The sequence below is a fragment of the Bufo gargarizans genome, chromosome 2, assembly GCF_014858855.1.
Source record: "Bufo gargarizans isolate SCDJY-AF-19 chromosome 2, ASM1485885v1, whole genome shotgun sequence".
In the NCBI taxonomy this organism is placed as follows: Eukaryota; Metazoa; Chordata; class Amphibia; order Anura; family Bufonidae; genus Bufo; species Bufo gargarizans.
The window spans coordinates 547,096,933-547,117,913 of NC_058081.1; positions in this window are offsets into that span (position 1 = coordinate 547,096,933).

A 20,981-nucleotide genomic window follows, 5' to 3' on the forward strand; every position below is an offset into this window, starting at 1 on the left:
AATTATGAAATTGCTAAATTGGGAATTGTACTTCAACCCAGAACAAAAAATGTGCTTTGACGGACACTAAATATCTTGCCCAGCAACAACAGTACAGCGGTGGGTAACGAGAGATTTAGAGGGATTTAAATTTGAGGCCTAGTATTTAGGCGCTGGGTCACCGGTATGGATTTAGTGACAGAATTAGACTTGGAAATGCACAGAAGCGTGTGTGTGAAGTTATTCTGAATGACCCTATGTGCACCTTCAATATTATATACCCTTTTAGGGATAGATTTCAAATAGCTCTGATATAGCAGAAACCACTAAATTATGAAATTGCTAAATTGGGAATTGTACTTCAACCCAGAACAAAAAATGTGCTTTGACGGACACTAAATATCTTGCCCAGCAACAACAGTACAGCTGGTGGGTAACGAGAGATTTAGAGGGATTTAAATTTGAGGCCTAGTATTTAGGCGCTGGGTCACCGGTATGGATTTAGTGACAGAATTAGACTTGGAAATGCACAGAAGCGTGTGTGTGAAGTTATTCTGAATGACCCTATGTGCACCTTCAATATTATATACCCTTTTAGGGATAGATTTCAAATAGCTCTGATATAGCAGAAACCACTAAATTATGAAATTGCTAAATTGGGAATTGTACTTCAACCCAGAACAAAAAATGTGCTTTGACGGACACTAAATATCTTGCCCAGCAACAACAGTACAGCGGTGGGTAACGAGAGATTTAGAGGGATTTAAATTTGAGGCCTAGTATTTAGGCGCTGGGTCACCGGTATGGATTTAGTGACAGAATTAGACTTGGAAATGCACAGAAGCGTGTGTGTGAAGTTATTCTGAATGACCCTATGTGCACCTTCAATATTATATACCCTTTTAGGGATAGATTTCAAATAGCTCTGATATAGCAGAAACCACTAAATTATGAAATTGCTAAATTGGGAATTGTACTTCAACCCAGAACAAAAAATGTGCTTTGACGGACACTAAATATCTTGCCCAGCAACAACAGTACAGCGGTGGGTAACGAGAGATTTAGAGGGATTTAAATTTGAGGCCTAGTATTTAGGCGCTGGGTCACCGGTATGGATTTAGTGACAGAATTAGACTTGGAAATGCACAGAAGCGGTGTGTGTGAAGTTATTCTGAATGACCCTATGTGCACCTTCAATATTATATACCCTTTTAGGGATAGATTTCAAATAGCTCTGATATAGCAGAAACCACTAAATTATGAAATTGCTAAATTGGGAATTGTACTTCAACCCAGAACAAAAAATGTGCTTTGACGGACACTAAATATCTTGCCCAGCAACAACAGTACAGCGGTGGGTAACGAGAGATTTAGAGGGATTTAAATTTGAGGCCTAGTATTTAGGCGCTGGGTCACCGGTATGGATTTAGTGACAGAATTAGACTTGGAAATGCACAGAAGCGTGTGTGTGAAGTTATTCTGAATGACCCTATGTGCACCTTCAATATTATATACCCTTTTAGGGATAGATTTCAAATAGCTCTGATATAGCAGAAACCACTAAATTATGAAATTGCTAAATTGGGAATTGTACTTCAACCCAGAACAAAAAATGTGCTTTGACGGACACTAAATATCTTGCCCAGCAACAACAGTACAGCGGTGGGTAACGAGAGATTTAGAGGGATTTAAATTTGAGGCCTAGTATTTAGGCGCTGGGTCACCGGTATGGATTTAGTGACAGAATTAGACTTGGAAATGCACAGAAGCGTGTGTGTGAAGTTATTCTGAATGACCCTATGTGCACCTTCAATATTATATACCCTTTTAGGGATAGATTTCAAATAGCTCTGATATAGCAGAAACCACTAAATTATGAAATTGCTAAATTGGGAATTGTACTTCAACCCAGAACAAAAAATGTGCTTTGACGGACACTAAATATCTTGCCCAGCAACAACAGTACAGCTGGTGGGTAACGAGAGATTTAGAGGGATTTAAATTTGAGGCCTAGTATTTAGGCGCTGGGTCACCGGTATGGATTTAGTGACAGAATTAGACTTGGAAATGCACAGAAGCGTGTGTGTGAAGTTATTCTGAATGACCCTATGTGCACCTTCAATATTATATACCCTTTTAGGGATAGATTTCAAATAGCTCTGATATAGCAGAAACCACTAAATTATGAAATTGCTAAATTGGGAATTGTACTTCAACCCAGAACAAAAAATGTGCTTTGACGGACACTAAATATCTTGCCCAGCAACAACAGTACAGCGGTGGGTAACGAGAGATTTAGAGGGATTTAAATTTGAGGCCTAGTATTTAGGCGCTGGGTCACCGGTATGGATTTAGTGACAGAATTAGACTTGGAAATGCACAGAAGCGGTGTGTGTGAAGTTATTCTGAATGACCCTATGTGCACCTTCAATATTATATACCCTTTTAGGGATAGATTTCAAATAGCTCTGATATAGCAGAAACCACTAAATTATGAAATTGCTAAATTGGGAATTGTACTTCAACCCAGAACAAAAAATGTGCTTTGACGGACACTAAATATCTTGCCCAGCAACAACAGTACAGCGGTGGGTAACGAGAGATTTAGAGGGATTTAAATTTGAGGCCTAGTATTTAGGCGCTGGGTCACCGGTATGGATTTAGTGACAGAATTAGACTTGGAAATGCACAGAAGCGTGTGTGTGAAGTTATTCTGAATGACCCTATGTGCACCTTCAATATTATATACCCTTTTAGGGATAGATTTCAAATAGCTCTGATATAGCAGAAACCACTAAATTATGAAATTGCTAAATTGGGAATTGTACTTCAACCCAGAACAAAAAATGTGCTTTGACGGACACTAAATATCTTGCCCAGCAACAACAGTACAGCGGTGGGTAACGAGAGATTTAGAGGGATTTAAATTTGAGGCCTAGTATTTAGGCGCTGGGTCACCGGTATGGATTTAGTGACAGAATTAGACTTGGAAATGCACAGAAGCGTGTGTGTGAAGTTATTCTGAATGACCCTATGTGCACCTTCAATATTATATACCCTTTTAGGGATAGATTTCAAATAGCTCTGATATAGCAGAAACCACTAAATTATGAAATTGCTAAATTGGGAATTGTACTTCAACCCAGAACAAAAAATGTGCTTTGACGGACACTAAATATCTTGCCCAGCAACAACAGTACAGTGGTGGGTAACGAGAGATTTAGAGGGATTTAAATTTGAGGCCTAGTATTTAGGCGCTGGGTCACCGGTATGGATTTAGTGACAGAATTAGACTTGGAAATGCACAGAAGCGTGTGTGTGAAGTTATTCTGAATGACCCTATGTGCACCTTCAATATTATATACCCTTTTAGGGATAGATTTCAAATAGCTCTGATATAGCAGAAACCACTAAATTATGAAATTGCTAAATTGGGAATTGTACTTCAACCCAGAACAAAAAATGTGCTTTGACGGACACTAAATATCTTGCCCAGCAACAACAGTACAGCGGTGGGTAACGAGAGATTTAGAGGGATTTAAATTTGAGGCCTAGTATTTAGGCGCTGGGTCACCGGTATGGATTTAGTGACAGAATTAGACTTGGAAATGCACAGAAGCGTGTGTGTGAAGTTATTCTGAATGACCCTATGTGCACCTTCAATATTATATACCCTTTTAGGGATAGATTTCAAATAGCTCTGATATAGCAGAACCACTAAATTATGAAATTGCTAAATTGGGAATTGTACTTCAACCCAGAACAAAAAATGTGCTTTGACGGACACTAAATATCTTGCCCAGCAACAACAGTACAGCGGTGGGTAACGAGAGATTTAGAGGGATTTAAATTTGAGGCCTAGTATTTAGGCGCTGGGTCACCGGTATGGATTTAGTGACAGAATTAGACTTGGAAATGCACAGAAGCGTGTGTGTGAAGTTATTCTGAATGACCCTATGTGCACCTTCAATATTATATACCCTTTTAGGGATAGATTTCAAATAGCTCTGATATAGCAGAACCACTAAATTATGAAATTGCTAAATTGGGAATTGTACTTCAACCCAGAACAAAAAATGTGCTTTGACGGACACTAAATATCTTGCCCAGCAACAACAGTACAGCGGTGGGTAACGAGAGATTTAGAGGGATTTAAATTTGAGGCCTAGTATTTAGGCGCTGGGTCACCGGTATGGATTTAGTGACAGAATTAGACTTGGAAATGCACAGAAGCGTGTGTGTGAAGTTATTCTGAATGACCCTATGTGCACCTTCAATATTATATACCCTTTTAGGGATAGATTTCAAATAGCTCTGATATAGCAGAAACCACTAAATTATGAAATTGCTAAATTGGGAATTGTACTTCAACCCAGAACAAAAAATGTGCTTTGACGGACACTAAATATCTTGCCCAGCAACAACAGTACAGCGGTGGGTAACGAGAGATTTAGAGGGATTTAAATTTGAGGCCTAGTATTTAGGCGCTGGGTCACCGGTATGGATTTAGTGACAGAATTAGACTTGGAAATGCACAGAAGCGTGTGTGTGAAGTTATTCTGAATGACCCTATGTGCACCTTCAATATTATATACCCTTTTAGGGATAGATTTCAAATAGCTCTGATATAGCAGAAACCACTAAATTATGAAATTGCTAAATTGGGAATTGTACTTCAACCCAGAACAAAAAATGTGCTTTGACGGACACTAAATATCTTGCCCAGCAACAACAGTACAGTGGTGGGTAACGAGAGATTTAGAGGGATTTAAATTTGAGGCCTAGTATTTAGGCGCTGGGTCACCGGTATGGATTTAGTGACAGAATTAGACTTGGAAATGCACAGAAGCGTGTGTGTGAAGTTATTCTGAATGACCCTATGTGCACCTTCAATATTATATACCCTTTTAGGGATAGATTTCAAATAGCTCTGATATAGCAGAAACCACTAAATTATGAAATTGCTAAATTGGGAATTGTACTTCAACCCAGAACAAAAAATGTGCTTTGACGGACACTAAATATCTTGCCCAGCAACAACAGTACAGTGGTGGGTAACGAGAGATTTAGAGGGATTTAAATTTGAGGCCTAGTATTTAGGCGCTGGGTCACCGGTATGGATTTAGTGACAGAATTAGACTTGGAAATGCACAGAAGCGTGTGTGTGAAGTTATTCTGAATGACCCTATGTGCACCTTCAATATTATATACCCTTTTAGGGATAGATTTCAAATAGCTCTGATATAGCAGAAACCACTAAATTATGAAATTGCTAAATTGGGAATTGTACTTCAACCCAGAACAAAAAATGTGCTTTGACGGACACTAAATATCTTGCCCAGCAACAACAGTACAGCGGTGGGTAACGAGAGATTTAGAGGGATTTAAATTTGAGGCCTAGTATTTAGGCGCTGGGTGACAGGTATGGGTTTAGTGACAGAATTAGACTTGGAAATACACAGTAGCGGGTGTGTGTGAAGTTATTCTGAATGACCCAATGTGCACCTTCAATATTATATACCCTTTTTGGGATAGATTTCAAATAGCTCTGATATAGCAGGAACCACTAAATTATGAAATTGCTAAATTGGGAATTGTACTTCAACCCAGAACAAAAAATGTGCTTTGACGGACACTAAATATCTTGCCCAGCAACAACAGTACAGCGGTGGGTAACGAGAGATTTAGAGGGATTTAAATTTGAGGCCTAGTATTTAGGCGCTGGGTCACCGGTATGGATTTAGTGACAGAATTAGACTTGGAAATGCACAGAAGCGTGTGTGTGAAGTTATTCTGAATGACCCTATGTGCACCTTCAATATTATATACCCTTTTAGGGATAGATTTCAAATAGCTCTGATATAGCAGAAACCACTAAATTATGAAATTGCTAAATTGGGAATTGTACTTCAACCCAGAACAAAAAATGTGCTTTGACGGACACTAAATATCTTGCCCAGCAACAACAGTACAGCGGTGGGTAACGAGAGATTTAGAGGGATTTAAATTTGAGGCCTAGTATTTAGGCGCTGGGTCACCGGTATGGATTTAGTGACAGAATTAGACTTGGAAATGCACAGAAGCGTGTGTGTGAAGTTATTCTGAATGACCCTATGTGCACCTTCAATATTATATACCCTTTTAGGGATAGATTTCAAATAGCTCTGATATAGCAGAAACCACTAAATTATGAAATTGCTAAATTGGGAATTGTACTTCAACCCAGAACAAAAAATGTGCTTTGACGGACACTAAATATCTTGCCCAGCAACAACAGTACAGTGGTGGGTAACGAGAGATTTAGAGGGATTTAAATTTGAGGCCTAGTATTTAGGCGCTGGGTCACCGGTATGGATTTAGTGACAGAATTAGACTTGGAAATGCACAGAAGCGTGTGTGTGAAGTTATTCTGAATGACCCTATGTGCACCTTCAATATTATATACCCTTTTAGGGATAGATTTCAAATAGCTCTGATATAGCAGAAACCACTAAATTATGAAATTGCTAAATTGGGAATTGTACTTCAACCCAGAACAAAAAATGTGCTTTGACGGACACTAAATATCTTGCCCAGCAACAACAGTACAGCGGTGGGTAACGAGAGATTTAGAGGGATTTAAATTTGAGGCCTAGTATTTAGGCGCTGGGTGACAGGTATGGGTTTAGTGACAGAATTAGACTTGGAAATACACAGTAGCGGGTGTGTGTGAAGTTATTCTGAATGACCCAATGTGCACCTTCAATATTATATACCCTTTTTGGGATAGATTTCAAATAGCTCTGATATAGCAGGAACCACTAAATTATGAAATTGCTAAATTGGGAATTGTATTTCAACCCAGAACAAGAAATGTGCTTGAACGGACACTAAATAACTCGCCCAGCTACAGCACTAGGGACAGATTTAGCTGGATATAAATTTGAGGCCTAGTATTTAGGCGCTGGGTGACCGGTATGGATTTAGTGACAGAATTAGACTGGGATATGGCCAAAAAATGAACAGACTATTGCTGGTTAAATGCACTTGGTGTGACAGCTTCACCCTGATGTAGGCTTTAGCCAAAAAACAACCACACCATTGAGGGTTAAATGCACTTGGTGACAGGCGCAGCTTGCCCCTGATTTTGTATATGGCCAAAAAATGAACAGACTATTGCTGGTTAAATGCACTTGGTGTGACAGCTTCACCCTGATGTAGGCTTTAGCCAAAAAACAACCACACCATTGAGGGTTAAATGCACTTGGTGACAGGCGCAGCTTGCCCCTGATTTTGTATATGGCCAAAAAATGAACAGACTATTGCTGGTTAAATGCACTTGGTGTGACAGCTTCACCCTGATGTAGGCTTTAGCCAAAAAACAACCACACCATTGAGGGTTAAATGCACTTGGTGACAGGCGCAGCTTGCCCCTGATTTTGTATATGGCCAAAAAATGAACAGACTATTGCTGGTTAAATGCACTTGGTGTGACAGCTTCACCCTGATGTAGGCTTTAGCCAAAAAACAACCACACCATTGAGGGTTAAATGCACTTGGTCGCAGCTTGTGCTGGCGCACCACAAGACACAAAATGGCCGCCGATCACCCCAGAAAAATGAGACTGACAAACGGTCTGTGCAGCCTAAAAACAGTGAGCAATTGAGGATCAGCAGCTCAATGATCCACAGCTGCAGATCGATCAGTTAATCAAGTCCTTTGGAGGAGTTAATCTGCCTAATCTCGCCCTACTGTCGCAGCCGCAACCTCTCCCTACGCTAATCAGAGCAGAGTGACGGGCGGCGCTATGTGACTCCAGCTTAAATAGAGGCTGGGTCACATGGTGCTCTGGCCAATCACAGCCATGCCAATAGTAGGCATGGCTGTGATGGCCTCTTGGGGCAAGTAGTATGACGCTTGTTGATTGGCTGCTTTGCAGCCTTTCAAAAAGCGCCAAGAAAGCGTCACAAAAGCGCGAAGAAAGCGACGAACACCGAACCCGAACCCGGACTTTTACGAAAATGTCCGGGTTCGGGTCCGTGTCACGGACACCCCAAAATTCGGTACGAACCCGAACTATACAGTTCGAGTTCGCTCATCCCTATTCATAACATATTATGTTTAATTAGAAGTCTGTTAGATTTGAAGACTACGTTGAAGGAATTGCAGTGTTTATTGGGTTTGTTGGTATTGCATCTAACTTTATTCCTACTGTCGAGCGAATCGATTTCCATGAATTGTACTTTTTATCAGAATTTCAGAATAAGTGTGATTCATCATGAAGCCGAATTTCCTCCTGCTTCGTGGTAGCAAATCGATTTAACATGAAATAGTGCAAAAAAAAAAAATTATACCTGCTCCATTTGCTCGCGACGGACCGGCCACCATCCTGCTTGAAGATCTCAGCTGAAATACTGGGCGGCGTGATGATGTCCTCTCGAGTCGCCCAAGATTTCGCATCAGATCTTCAAGCAAGATGGCGGCAGCAGACCCGTCATGAGCAAATGGAGCAGGTAAGTATGATTTAAACTTTTTTTTATTTTTATTGAACACTTGATTATTGCTATGAGATGTTGCAATCATGTATGAACGGGGCATCTGAGGGGTACAATGACAGGGGCGGCAAATCACAGCTCCCTGTCATTGCACCCACTACTTACAAGGAAATGCGCTTCGTGACAACGTAATTCATCATGAAGCAAATTTTTTTGTTAAATTCGGCAAAACAACCAAATTGAGTTTTCACATACTATGGTCATCTCTGGTTATTCCTATGGGTGTTTTTTCTAGGAGGTTGTACATGGCTACAAATGGTCTCAAGTCTCCCCATTACCATTTTCAGTTAACAGGCCCATTGAAAGAGGATTTGAGAGTTTGGGAGGAATTTCTCATTCATTTCAACAGTTATGCTGTTTGGCAACAGGATCATTTAAGCTTTAGGTCTTTTCACAGCTGCATCTGGGGGTGTTGGCTATGATGCTTTTTTAGATGGACAGTGGTCTGCTGAGGCCTGGCCTGAGTCATTGCGGGCTAATGGGTTGAACAGGAATTTGGTTTTGTTAGAGTTATTTTTGATCTTGTTGTTTCTAGTCGTATGGTATTGGTTCATTTGTATGATAAGGGAGTTTTGTTTTCTATTAATTGAAATTGCTTAGATATTTAGTATGGAAGTGTTTAGCTGTGAATATTTTGTTGAAAGCCAGTTATATTCCAAGTAAAGATAATAACCTGACTGACTCTCTTTCTCATGCACAGTGGGAAAGAGTCTTATCTTTGGTTCTGCAGGTAGAGAAGGAAGGAATTTTATGTCCGAGTAATCTGGTTCATGCATTGACGCCTAATGCATAGCAAGGTTATGCTTTAGCATGGAAAATTGGTGTCTATTTTGTTCTAGCAGAGGCTTAGGGGGTTTTTGAACATAACTTGGATTTGATATTTAAGTTTATTTGTTCTCTAATTAATGAAGACTTGGGTTATTCAGCAGTTAATAAATCTGTCTCAGGAGTTTGTTTTTTAGGTTAGCTGTTCTGCCGCCTGCCTCTTAATAGCCAGTTCTCTGTTTCTCAGTTTCTAAAAAGGTTTCGGAAATCAAGTAGTTCTGTTGACTCTAGACTACCTGTTACGGTTACTTTGTTAGGGAAGATAGTGTTGGCTTTGAAGCATGGCGGTTTGTCTGCCTATGAGTTCGTCTTGTTTCTTGTTTAAGGCAAAGACTAGATTTGTTAGCATAAATGAAAAAAAGACTTTAGTTTGATTAAGTTCCTTCCTCCAAGTGTTTTTTTTAAAAAATAATTCCAATATATATATATATTTTTGAGGAAGAACCCTTAGTTAAGGTTCATAAAAGGGTGAACATAGCACATAGAATAATGCTTACCAGTGTTGCACTGGTCATTTAGGCACACTGAGCTGAAAGTTTGTTTTACCAGGTCTTTACAGAGATGATATCATCCATTTGTCAGACATTGGACTTGACATTTTCAATTTTGGCTTACAGTCCATTGTTGAGAAGATTGCAGTCTTTTAGGGGCACCATGTAGGGATATTTAGTTAGTTAGTAACCTGACTTCGCTGAGGGAACATAATCTGTAGTGTTGGGCGCAAATATTCGAATCACAAATTTTAATTGCGAATATCGCCACTTCGAGGATTCACGAAGATTTAGAATATAGTGCTACAGTGAGGAACAGAAGTATTTGAACACCATGCAATTCTGCAAGTTCTCCTACTTAGTAATCATGGAGGGGTCTGAAATTCACATTGTAGGTGCATTCCCACCTGTCTGAGCTATTTAAAGACATCTGTCCACCCCACATTCAGACGCCAACTACTACCATGGGCAAGACCAAAGAGCTGTCAAAAGACACCAGAGACAACATTGTGGACCTCCACAAGGCTGGAAAGGGCTATGGCGAAATCCATAGCAACAAATAGGAAAGTTCCCTACCCCTTTGTATATAAGAACCTCCCCAGCAGCCATTTTCTGTAGTGTAATGGAGTTTAGAGAGAGCAGTATCAATACTGTGCTCTGTGCTTTACTGCTTAATTACATTAGATAGTTAGCTAGATAGCTTATATATATAATTCAGATAGTTAGTGGGAGATAGTCAGTGTAGGTTAGCTTGTGATATAGTGTAGCTGATAGGTTCCAGTGCAGGGTGTTAGGTAGTGTGATAGGTTCTGCTGTCCATACATACATGCTACAGACATAGTGCTGTGATGTTGCAAGTTCACAACAATACTTAGTGCACCAATCAGTAATATTTAGTCAGACCTGCTAAAATGTGAAGTTGCACGTATTGCGCAAAAATATGTGCATCATTAATTGCCGATTTGTGCAATCACAAATATATTGGAGCACTCTATCTGCATATAAAGCTATTGTGATGTTCTTCCGTGCCAACTATATTTTTTCCAGTCTCAGGAAGCTTCTAGCAGCTTGAAAAATGTAGCAACAGTGACCCACGCCTGTATTGCGCGCGCAATACGTGCATATTACATTGCCGATTTTCACAATCAAGAAAATAATCACGAATATATGACAAATATTCATCCAAATATTTGCGAAATATCGCAAATTCGATTATTGCCCCTGCTGCTCATCTCTAATAATCAGTAGAGATGAGCGAATCAAAGCTGACGAAGTGGAATTCGTTACAAATTTCAGGAAAAATTTTGATTCGCACCGAATGCAAATTTCCTCGCACTTTGTAGTAACGAATCACATTTTTACTAAAATGGCTGCTACACATGTGAGGACATGGAGAAAAGAAGTCTAGGAAGGTGGGATCACCTATAATGCCATGCATGCAGCCAATCAGCAGCCAGCCCTATGATGTCACAGCCAATAAATACGGCAGCCATCTTAGATTCTGTCATTCACCAGTGTACTTAGTGCAGCGAGAGACGTGTGTGCAGGAGCTAGGGACAGTGATAGAAAAATTGTCATTGTGCTAAAAAAAAAAAAAAAAAAAAAAAAAAAAAGATTTACAAGTGCAGGGAAAGATTATTCAAGGTGTAGGGAAAGGATAGGGAGGAATAATTTCACTGCATTTCTGTTGAATAGGGTTCATTTGGGGAGGTGACAGCTTGGGTAATAGGAACAATCCTATTAGACCTTGCAGCAATGACTGGGCACCGAAATTGCCATTATACAGGTCTGCAATTCAGGCAAACCATTCTTATTGGGGTGCAAGTGCTGTTTGATACAGGCATTAACAGGGGTTATTACAAGGAAATTTAGCGGAAAAAGAAAAAATACATTTGCCGCTCAGCCGTGCAGTAATCTGTAGTAAAGGCTTTTGTGGGGTGTTTTAGCGGAAAAAGAAAAAATATATTTGCCGCTCAGCGGTGTAGTTATTTCTTGTAAAGCCTTTTGTGGCGTGTATTAGCGCAAAAAGAAAAAATACATTTGCTGTTCTGCGGTGCAGCTATTACTTGTAAAGCCTTTTGTGACGTTTATTAGCGCAAAAAGAAAAAATATATTTACTGTTCTGCAGTGAAATAATATGTAGTAAAGGCTTTTGTGGGGCGTTTTAGTGCAAAAAGAAAAAAATACACAGCCAATAAATACAGCAGCCATCTTAGATTCTGTCATTCACCAGTGTACTTAGTGCAGCGAGAGACGTGTGTGCAGGAGCTAGGGACAGTGATAGAAAAATTGTTATTGTGCTAAAAAAAAAAAAAAAAAAAAAAAAAAAAAAGATTTACAAGTGCAGGGAGAGATTATTCAAGGTGTAGGGAAAGGATAGGGAGGAATAATTTCACTGCATTTCTGTTGAATAGGGTTCATTTGGGGAGGTGACAGCTTGGGTAATAGGAACAATCCTATTAGACCTTGCAGCACTGACTGGGCACCCAAATTGCCATTATACAGGTCTGCAATTCAGGCAAACCATTCTTATTGGGGTGCAAGTGCTGTTTGATACAGGCATTAACAGGGGTTATTACAAGGAAATTTAGCGGAAAAAGAAAAAATACATTTGCCGCTCAGCCATGCAGTAATCTGTAGTAAAGGCTTTTGTGGGGTGTTTTAGCGGAAAAAGAAAAAATATATTTGCCGCTCAGCGGTGTAGTTATTTCTTGTAAAGCCTTTTGTGGCGTGTATTAGCGCAAAAAGAAAAAATACATTTGCTGTTCTGCGGTGCAGTTATTACTTGTAAAGCCTTTTGTGACGTGTATTAGCGCAAAAAGAAAAAATATATTTACTGTTCTGCAGTGAAATAATATGTAGTAAAGGCTTTTATGGGGTGTTTTAGTGCAAAAAGAAAAAAATACATTTGCTGTTCTGCGGTGCAGTTATTTCTTGTAAACCCTTTTGTGACGTATATCAGCGCAAAAAGAAAAAAAATAAATTCTGTCCTACTGTGTACTTATCTGTAGTAAAGGCTTTGGTGGGGTGTTTTAGTGGAAAAAGAAATATATATTTGCCGCTCAGCGGTGTAGTTATTTCTTGTAAAGCCTTTTGTGACGTGTATTAGCGGAAAAAGAAAAAAATACATTTGCCACCCTGCCGTGCAGTAATCTGTAGTAAAGGCCTTTGTGGGGTGTTTTAGCGGAAAAAGAAAAAATATATTTGCTGCTCAGCGGTGTAGTTATTTCTTGTAAAACCTTTTGTGGCGTGTATTAGCGCAAACAGAAAAAAAACATTTGCTGTTCTTCTGTGCAGTAATCTGTAGTAAAGGTTTCTGTGGGGTCTTTTAGTGGAAAAAGAAAAATATATTTGCCGCTCAGCGGTGTAGTTATTTCTTGTAAAGCCTTTTGTGACGTGTATTAGCGCAAAAAGAAAAAATACATTTAACCCTCTGCGGTGAAGTAATCTGTAGTAAAGGCTTTTGTGGGGTGTTTTAGCACAAAAATAAAAAATACATTTGTTTCTGGCGCAGGCAGAGGTCGCAGCAGACTAAGGGGCAGTGGCAGCATGGGACACTTCGAGAGACTTGAGATCCCAGTCTCAGCTAGTGGTCATGTCGTGACCAGCAACCCAGCGGTTCTTGAGTGGTTGACTCGATCTCCGACTTCGTCGCAAGTGACATCGGACACCCCCAGCCAAGAGTCAGTGGGTTTGTAAGACACAACCCCTAGTTGGCATGGCCCTGGAGCAGGCCCTGTGGCCTTACCTGCCTCTGTCCTTTTCTGTTCCCAGAGCCACAGAAGTATTGTATGCTGTGGGCTCAGCTCCACTATACAGCAAGGACGAGGTATTAGAGGACAGTCAGCAGCTACTGCCCAGCCAAGATCTGGAGGAGACATCTACTGCTTCCTCTGCTAGGCGGGCAAGTAGTGATGAGGGAAGTGGCGTCGGAGCTGGTGTTGCGAGCGGTAAGGCTCCTGACTCAGAGACCGTTGAGGAGGATATCAGTGACGTGCAGACAGTTCTCGATGATGATGATATAGCTGATCGCACTTGGGAGCCGGGTGACAAAGGGGCTTCATCATGATCGGGAGAAGAGGGTGGCAGCTTTCCCATGAGCCAGCTGTGGAGCCAGCAAGTCGCTAGCATAGGCGGTAGTCAGCAGGGTGGCAGTAGTGCGAGGTTGGGAGCCAAACGTGCCAGGTGTAGACCACCCGCTTTGCGTAGTGTAGGTGGTAAAATCACCTACTTGGTGGTGTGGCAGTTTTTTCTTAAGCCGCCAGAGGAATTGAACGTGGCCAGATGTAGAATCCGTGGGCAGAAGGTGAAGCGTGGCCAGGCTGCCAATGTTGGCACTATGGCCCTGCGTCAATATATGCAACCACTGCATCACCCAGTGGCACGCACCCGGTTTCAGGCAATCAAGGCTCCACCACCTCAGCCGAAGGGAGCTGTCTGTCCTTCCCATCATCTACCGGTCCTGATGCTCCTGCTCCTTGTCCTCCTACTCCTCATCACTCGTTCCGTCAGCAATCGATCACTGAAGCGACAACAGTATGCGTGCACTCCTCCTACGGTGCAGAAGCGGAATGTGTTCCTGTCCACGTTGCTGGTGCTGCAGTCGCTCCCTTTCCAAGTGGTGGACTTTCAGAGAACTAATGGCTTGTGCTGAGCTGAGGTGGAGAGTCTCAAGCTGTCATTTCTTTGCCAAAAAAGTAGTACCAGACTGCACAAATATGTAGAACAGAAGGTGGGCTAGTCCTTGAGCCTGTAGGTATCTGCCAAAGTGCACAGCAGGACTGACGTGTGGAGCTGTAACTACAGTCAGGGACAGTACATGTCTTTTACGGCCCACTGGGTGAATGTGGTTCCTGCACAGCCACACCAGCAACTTGGCCAGGTCACGCCGCTTCCGCCTCCACATTGCCACGCCTTTGGTCCAGCACACACCAAACAAGTAACCACGTATTAACAAGTAATATAAAATATGCACTCTTTATTTATTACACATATCACAAAATATTATATCGTCAATTCGATTAAAAGCAGATCCTAAGCAGCAGCACATGGTAGATCATGCACCAATATAGCGGTACACGCATATAGGTGCTAGCAAAGTCCACACAGCTGACCAACAGTACATAAATAGAACTAAGGTCCATTACACAATGTCCCATGCAGGACTAAGACTGCAAAGACTCCTCTGCCTCCTCATCCTCCACCATGTCCTCAGCCTCCACTGAAGGGACAATTCACAGTGCCCCTCCAGCATACCACATGTGCAGGGCACGGCAGTGTCATGCTATTCTTGACCTTGTTTGCCTTGGTGAACGGAGTCACACAGGGGAGGAACTGCTACGTGTTCTTCATCAATAAATCGAATCCTGGCTTTCTCCCCGACAATTGAAAATCAGAACCATGGTGACCGACAATGGGAAGAACATTGTGTTGGTGCTGCGTCAAGGAAGGCTGAGCCATGCGCCCTGCATGGCACATGTGGTCAATCTGGTTGTCAAGCGTTTCCTGAAGTCTTCCACCGATCTGCAAGACATCATAAAAATGGCCAGGAAACTGCATGTATTTCAGCAACTCTTACACCGCGAAGCTCACCCTCCTTGAGCTGCAGCGGCAGAACAGCATCCTCCAACATAGGCTGATATGCGACGTTTCCACCCGTTGGAATTTCACCCTCCATATGTTGGACCGACTGTACGAACAGAGAAAGGCCATCAATTTCCTGATGATACAAGCAGACAGGAGTTCTCCCCTGTGTAACTTCGATGTCAGCCAATGGCAGCTCATGCGTGACACCTGCCATTTTCTCAGGTCTTTTGAGGATGCCACGTTATTTGTCAGTCGCCAGGACTACGGGATGAACATCGTCATTCCACTGCTTCATGTCCTGGAATAGATGCTGCTAAATATGGCTGGTCAGGGGATTGGAAACGTGGCGCCTAGATCTCATGGCCACATGAGCCCTGTGGGGGCTGAACTGGAGGAGGAGGACATTGGAGCACAAGCAATGTGTAGCGAAATGGGTGGTTTTTCAACACAGGTAACAGAAGAGGAGGAGCAGGAGCAGCAGGAGGAGAAAGAGGCAGATGAGGAATACAAGGCAGATGACCCAGGCACACCATGGCAGTATGCAGTGGTGATGGAGGCAGGGAGTCCCTCTGAGTTACTTCCGCAAATGGCCCACTGCATACTCAGTTGCTTGGGTAGTGACAACCGAATTGTCACCATTCGGCAGAGGGATGACTTCTGGATCTCCACCTTGTTGGACCCTCACTACCGGTCCAAAATGGGGGCCTTTTTTACACCCGCTGAGAGGGAGGACAAACTGACCTACTAAAGGGACATACTTTGTAGTCAGTTGGCCACTGCCTATCTGCGCCATTGTCCATCCTCTCGTAGGTCTGACCGGGGAGGCCCTCTGCGCTCACGTTCCACTGCCATGGCTGCTGGGGAGGGGTGGGTTGGCAGGAGCAGTACCAGCTCCATCAGCTGCAGCCTGAGTCTAGAGTCACTGATGAGCAGCTTCCTTCACATGCATAGCAGTGGTGTACCGCCAATATAGGCAGACCACGCTGTTTCTATGGGGCCCGCGGCAAAGGGGGGACCCGGAACGCACGGAAGGCCCTGCCCCCTCCGTCTACTCTGCACATACAGTTATTAGTTAAAGAGATCCTTTCATGGGTCCATACTTTATTAACTAAGTAGCAGGACATGTAGGGCATACATGGGGGGATGTCCCTGCACTTACTATTATTTCTGGGCACCGCTCTGTTGCGCCGCTGTAGCCCCCATCACAGTCTCCTGCGCTGTATGCTAAGTAACAGCATCGGAACACCAGGGACGAGACATCAGCTTTTCTCTGTGGGTGTTCCTTCTCCCTAGCTGTAGCGCTGTCCTTTCACAGTGCAAAACGTCACAGCCAGGGAGAAAAAAAAACTCACTTTCGCCAACGGAGAAAAGCTGATGTCTCCTCCCTGGTGTTCCGATGCTGTTACTTAGCATACAGCGCGGGAGACTGTAACGGTGCGGCGCCCAGAAATAATAGTAAGTGCAGGAACATCCCGATGTATGCCCTACATGTCCTGCTACTTAGTTAATAAAGTAGACCCATGAAAGCTCCTCTTTAACATGTGGCAGCAGCATTTGTGTTCTCCCTCGGGCCCCCCTCCCTGTCTGACCTTATGATCCGGTCTACAGGCGTCTGCAGTATTTCACACTGGCCAATCAGCTTTTCGCAGCACAAGTTCACACACACCCTGCCTACTAGCATCCTCTCGGTCCCTGCACTCATGTCTGCCACCCTAAAATCATCAGCCAGTGGCAATGAGTGTAGCCCCCCCAGCCCAGACTTAAGGACTGCTCCGGACCGGTCTATATGGTTGGTTGGATATGGGTATTCTTGAGGGCAGCAGCAAGCAGTGGGGTTTTGATGGGGGGGGGGCCTCAGAGAGGACTCGGGGGAGGGGTGCTCAGAGGCCTCAGGGGGGTCTCATAGACGACTCAGTGGGACAGTGTGCTTTCCTCCTACATCCCCCCTCTGGGATTTTGGGGGGCATTACGGGTTGGATAACCCCTTTTACTCCTTGCTGCTTATGCTGAGTGTGCTCATAGCCCCCAAACATATTCCCCCCTGTGTCCACTGTCCTGAGCCCACTCTGCTAAAGCCTGACATAGCCCATCTATGCCCGACTTTACCAAAGCAGACAGGCAGGAGCAGTTATGTGTGATGTGATCATATTTATTGTATGTATGTGTGTGTGTCTGTCCCTGTGTCCATGTTTGTGTCACCATCACCATTCCCACAGTGTTCCTATTGTAAGAAACAGTCATGTAATGTGTCTAAGTTTCGTTATCCTGGTAAACTGTGTTAAAATTTAATGTATAATGCTATTCTAGTAATACAGATAAATGTAAATGCCTGCAGTATTCGTTTGGTCAGTAGATGGCAGCATAGGACCAATTTGCATTGAAGTTTGCCATAGAGAAAGTGTATTAATGTGGTAGTGGCTCTTTAAAACAGCAGTTAAGTGTTGAAGTGACACGCCCCTTATGATGTCAGCCTGCCTCAGTGTGAGCAGGAAGAATGAGGAAGAGGGACTGAAACTATAACGGCTGACATCTTGGCTAGATAGAAAGCAAGTTCTGTGCTGTGTAAGACGTGTGTGGAGATACTAAAGGACGTTCCTGTGCAGCCAAGCTGTGTGAACTTCAGTCTAGAGACGGATGGAGTATAAAGAGACCGTGCATTTAGTGAAGCCAAGTTAAAAAGGACTGTGTGCAGCAGCTAACCTGTGGAGCTGACATTGGGCTGACTGGATTGCCCCAAACAGTAAAGAGACTCACAGTGCTGTCGAGGTACCGGACAGTCACTGTAAAATTCTGGATTATATCCATCTGGTTTTCCGGCCTGCTGAGGAGGACTTCTTTGTTGCGGATCCTGCGCTGGTTATAAAGGAAAAGGACGACATCGGGCCCCACCGTGCACTTCCACAAACTGTAAGAGGTCCACTTGGACCACTGGGATAAGGGGGGTGCGCACCTGCTTGAAAGTTAGGGTCAGTTAGGGATAGTTCCTGGGACTGCTATTCCTTAGTGTCCGCACCGCGAACACGGACACAGCAAAGGTGGAAATTGTTGTAGTATTTGACTTGAATTGTTCATACTGTTTTATTGTTAACCTGCTTATATTAATTGATAGTAAATGCAATTTTCTTAATCTTGACTTCTGCGTACGCACTCTTTTCTGGTTGCGGAGTCATACCACCTGCCTTGCTCTCGGTTCACAAATTGGCGTAGTCGGCAGGATCCGCCTACCAGAATGGACGGCGACGCACCCGTTAGGAGGGATGGTGCTGGAGGAAGAATGCCAGCAGGGGCTGTAATGAGTCAGTTAGCAAAGTTTGATGGCAATAATATGTCTGTGAGTGTGTGGGCAGAGCAGATACGAATGGTACAGCGCATGTACCAGACCGCACCAGAAGTACTAGTAGAGCTAGCCATATTGACATTACAAGGAGATGCTAAGACTACAGTGATATTGCGGCCATTTGAACAAAGACAGACATTTGAGCAAGTTGTCCAGATTCTAGAGACTATTTATGGAGAAACCGCATTGCTGGGGTCCCTGCAGGCACGGTTCTTTCAGAGGGTACAAAAGGAGAATGAAAGTCTCCCTCAGTATGCAAATGCCCTACAAGAACTGCTCCGTGATATTCAAGGGAAGGAAAGAGGGGGCTCACCAGCCTTCTGTAACCCTGATCGGACACTCCGTGACCAGTTTGTTCTGGGGATCCGTGATGGCAGCTTGACTGTTGCTATGCAGGACTTTATACGACGGGAGACTGATGCTAAATTTCATGACGTACAGGTGGAGGCCATCTCACGTGCCAATAGTATGGTTCAGAAGCCTCAGACCGCAGTTGGAGTTACATTGTCGCAGGGGGCTAGCTCTGGCCCAGAAACAGTGGAAAAAGGGACAGTTAAAGAGATACTTACAGTAATGCAGAAATTGCAAGAGCAAATGGAACACCTACAAACCAATTGTAATGAGAATTCTATGAGAATTGCAGGCCTCCAGAAAACTAGAGACGAAGGGGTGGGCCGTTCACACCAAGAAGGTCAGAATCACCCACAACCCTACTGGAGGGATGAGGATAGGACCTACCGAAGGGGTCCCAATAATGTAGTACAACTCTCAGGAGAGAGCGATGGGGCTTACCGAAGGGGCCCAAACCGATGGCCAGAGCGACAGGAAATACGCTGCTGGGAGTGTGGACGCATGGGCCACATTGCTGCTAGATGTCCAGAGCAGCGACAAGCTTATGAGAGACCGCCGTTAAAACTGAAATCCCCTCCTGCAGTAGGGCGGGCAGTAGGGGAAACTGAGGAGACTATGAGAGGAGAATGCCCTGAAGAGGATCTGATCGCTGCAAGTCCCATCATACAGATGGAATTGGAAGGTATTCCGGTTACCGGGATGATTGACACGGGTTCCCAAGTAACGACCCTGAGTAGAGACTGTTACGAACGGTATTTTCAGCGACATGTGAAATATGATCCCCATACATTCATACGAGTGGTCGCAGCTAATCAGTTACCAGTACCGGTGGTGGGAGTGGCCTGGATGAATGTCAGATTATGTGGCCAAGATCTAGGCAAGAAAGGCATTGTGGTAGTACAGGAGTCACATGAAGTAAAGGTCCCTGTCATCTTGGGGATGAATGTGTTAAAAGAATTGGATCAGATTCTCTTTGAAAAGAAAGGTCACGGTTATTGGAGAGAAACCACTAGTCATCGGCCTACTCAAACGGCCTTCCAGCGGCTGGTCCGAACATGTGGCTTACAGAAAAGTTCAGATGCACAGTGTCCTCTTGCTCGAATTTCGGTCCCTCTGCATACAAAAGTTACGTTGCCACCCAGACGGGAGATGATAGTGTCCATGCCTGTAGGCACCTGTAGGAAACTAGAGGGCATAGCTGTGTTTATAGAACCACTGCCGACAGCCGGAAGAAGTGTTGATCCGCTAGTAGCCCGTTCCTTGGCAGTAGTCCGCAATGGGAGAGTACCCCTCCGATGTGTGAACACTCAGGATCAGAGTGTAGACCTAGCCCCAGGAAGGCTGCTGGCTAACCTCTATGTGACTCCGGAGGAAGTGAGGAAAGCGACCCCGATGCAGTTGAGGCCGGCTGAACGAGGTGAATGGGCCGTAACCGTGTCTATGGGGGAAGGCGAGAACCCCACCCTTAAATGGAATGGCGGTGCAATTCGAGAACAGATGGAGATAGAGACTTCTTCGTGTTCTCTGGAACAGATCCGGAAGGTAGATGAACTGTTATGGGAAAACCGCACAACCTTTGCACGTCATGCTGAAGATTTTGGATGTACAACAGGGATCTACCATGAGATTCCCACAGGAGACACCCTTCCAATCAGAGAGCGCTACCGACAAATTCCTCCACAGATGTATCAGGAGGTGAAAGAACTGTTGACCCAGATGCTGCAGGGTGGGATCATTCAAGAAAGCCAAAGTCCCTGGGCAGCTCCAGTGGTACTAGTAAGGAAGAAAGATGGGTCCATTCGGTTTTGCGTAGACTATCGAAAGTTGAATACCTGCACCGTACGAGATTCCTACCCCTTACCTCGGATTGAGGAGTCC